A 3,671-nucleotide genomic window follows, 5' to 3' on the forward strand; every position below is an offset into this window, starting at 1 on the left:
AGTTACGTGACCACACGTGTGCCACACACGGGCGTGTGCCGCACACGGGGGGTTCATACGGCCATATGAAATTGGGAATTAAGGTTAGTGAATTTTGGTGCCACATAGCCTGGCTATACGACCGTGTAGCTTTGATTTGGGGATTTTAGTCGATATTCACACGGTCGTGTCCCTCAGCCACACGGGCGTGTGAGATTTCCACACAGCCGTGTCTGCACTGCACTCTATTTTATCAAATTTAGATAGAGAGTTACACAGGTTGTTCACACAAGCGTGTGTCATAGTCACACGGTCATGTGCCTCCTTTCATACGGGCGTGTGCTTCTTCACATCACACAAGCGTGTGCCTCTTCCACATGAGCGTGTAGACCTCCACACAGCTTAGGCACCTCCCACACGATCGGGGCACATGGCTGTGTAGCCGTATTTTGTAAACTTTTGTTTTAAGTCACTTTTCTACTCGTTTTGTGTTTCTAGGTGTTTTGACTCTCGATTAGGCCCTAGTAAGGGTGGTTGGGACTCTGTTTCATCTCGGATTTACGCATTTGTTTGTAATTATAGAGTTAATATAATAGTTTGATTAGAAGCTATGTGAAGTTACTTAGTAAATGGGTGTGAGGTGTTCCTGCTATTGTTACATATTGTTTACATTCAAGTGATATGGACTCTGAAAATGGTCCACTGATTATGTATTCTGTTCTGCAAGTCTGTTAGCATATTTAGTGTGCTCTGGCATTTGCATTTAAATTTGGGTTTGGTTGTGAAGAGAAGGAAGACTGATCTGATTTGACAGTTTAAACTGCAACACATCTGTGCAGTGGTTTACCGTAATGTACTGTTCATATGCTAGCTTAGCTGCATATTGATACTTAGTGGCTTGGTTCCACATATGTGGTGTGTAGGGTGGATGGGCCTTTCAAGGTCCTATATGGTGTGTAGGGTTGGTTGGGCTTGATATAACTCATATGTGGTGTGCAGGGCGATCGAAGTGGTGTTCGGTTGGTTAGGCGAGTTTTTAATCTGTTGCATCTGTTTTGCATCTGTAAATACGTCTGCTTGTGTGAACATTTGGTTTTTGTTAATATGATTATGGAATGATTTGTTTTTGAATTACCAGTTTGATTTTTCGTAAGTGATTTTCATACATATACTGTTTTGAAACATTGTGGTGTTACTCCGTCTTGTACCATCTGTCGTGTTTTTAGACTCACACTGAGCTCGTGTAGCTCACCCCCTTAGTTTTTCCCTTTCAAGTACTACCGTGGACTCGGCATGCCAGAGGTCTCGGAGTGATACGTTTTAAATCAAGCTAATAAAGTGTTTCTTGAAATTTTAAAATTTGTGAACTATTTTGGACTGTAAGTATTTGTCGAAACCATCGTTAATTTGAAAAACGGGGATCGACTTTGAAAATGGAAATTGGAGTTGCCACCGATCTTTTATTGAGGTGCGATCGGATCACATTGAAAATAATTTTAGGTCTGCGAATTTTGAGAAAATAGGTTCTGGAGTCGGTTACGCACGAGGAAGGGTTAGCACCCTCGTGACACCCAAAATTGGTACCAAATTGATTGTTTAATGTCTTAGAGTGGAAATTTTGAAAAGATTTTAAAAATACAATCCTTTTAAATGAAAATTTGAATGAAACGAATCGGAGAATAAAACTCATTTATTTCAAGGAAATAGATTGTCACATTTAGTAAGTTAGAGTGTAACATTTTAAATCCGCGAAATTAAGTTTATCTCTTGGCTTTTAAAACCTATGCATTTTGAGGAGGATATCCGATTATTTGAGTCAAACGGCAAATTAGAACCCAATAAGTTAGGGTTTAATTTCCTGAAATTCCTAAACACCGAACATGGCCTTTATTTTTATTTTTTGAAAAAAATCTTCATCTCGAGAAAACAACATGTCATATCCAATGCGTTAGGACACAACGTATCGAATTCCCGAGAATGAGTTTTTTTATTCGTATGCTTTGATTAAAGAATAATCTCGGTTATTTAGATTTGACGAGAAAAATTGGAACCCAATAAGTTAGGGCTCAATTCTTTCGTGGATCCCAAATACCGAACTTTGTGTTATCTTTGAAAAACTTTTTGAATAAAAATGCTCTTGATACTTGAGTGATATTAAACGTAATTTTTTTTAAACAAATAAAATCAATGGAATAATAACGTACAACGCGAGGCGATAATTCATAAACCTATATGTTAATGAACACAAATAATCCATAAATGCCAATAAACAAATTAACACAAACACCAACCCAATGTACAAGTTTTGAAATAACCAAAAACATGAAAGAAAGGAAATTGTAAACTAATAAAGTGTAGGTATAAAATTTTAAATTAAATAAATAATATGGAAGAAAATTTAAAATAGATAAAAAATGGAGTTAAAATATATATATTATGTGAAACGAAATATCTAAACAAATCTTAAAGTAAATATTACAAATGAGGAAAATCCAAATAAGTAATATGTAAAATAATAATATCTATATATATGTTAATCTAAATACATATATGATAATTGTCGAAACCATCTTTATTTTTGGAAAAAAAACAAAAATTAGTTGTCGATGAAAAATGAAAATTGGGAGTCTCCACATATCTTTTATTAAGGTGTGATTGGGTCACCTAAAAACGAATTTGGTCTACGAATTTTAGAAAAAGGGATCTGGGATTCAGTTACGTACGAGGAAGGATTAGCACCCTCGTAACGCCCAGAATTGGTACCTAGTTAATTAATTAACGTCTTAATGTCGAAAATTTGAAAAATATAATCCTTAGTAAAAACTCAAAACATTACGTATTAAGACTCTTATCATTTCAGAGAAAGAAAATGCCACACCCAATGCGTTAGGGCACGACATTCTTATTTCCTCAAAAATGAATTAGGCCAAAATATTATTGTAATAAAAATTAAAAGAATATCCATTTATTCAAGATTTAAGAAATCACGACCCAATACGTTAGGGCACAATTCCTCTAAAATCCCAAACTTGGAAAATTTCCCTTATCATTTTTTAGAAAAAATTTCATTTCAAGAAATCAATACGTCACATCCAATACGTTAGGACACAATGTGTTGAATTCCCAATAATGAATTCTTATTTTTTGATTAAAGAGAAATTGCTCGATTGTTAGATTTAACGAAGAAAATCGGAACCCAATACGTTAGGGCTCAATTTCCTTGAAAATCCTAAATATAAGCATTATCTTAATTTTGGAAAGTTTGAAATCAAGTAAAAATGATGTGATGCTACATTAAATATACAATGCAATAATGAATATTATAATAGCATAAAAATAATATGAATAAATGAATAAATAAATAATTATGACATACAAAATATCAAATAAATGGGCAAGATAATAATAAACAATATGCAAACATAAATTGATAAGCGAATAATTAAAATAAATAACAAAAAGTGCATACAAGTACACATAAAAATATATAGGTTTGAAATAAATAATATCAAAGATAATTAAATAAATAAAACAAGTATATATATACAAGTATGCGAAAAATAATAATTTCAAAATAAAACATAATACATGCTTTTTAAAAAAAAACATAAATATACAAAATAATAATAATTACATATGAGAATTATAAGATAAGATAAAAACAATTGCATTATCAAAAAATATTGATTTTT

Source organism: Gossypium raimondii, chromosome 7 (assembly GCF_025698545.1).
Source record: "Gossypium raimondii isolate GPD5lz chromosome 7, ASM2569854v1, whole genome shotgun sequence".
Taxonomy (NCBI): Eukaryota; Viridiplantae; Streptophyta; class Magnoliopsida; order Malvales; family Malvaceae; genus Gossypium; species Gossypium raimondii.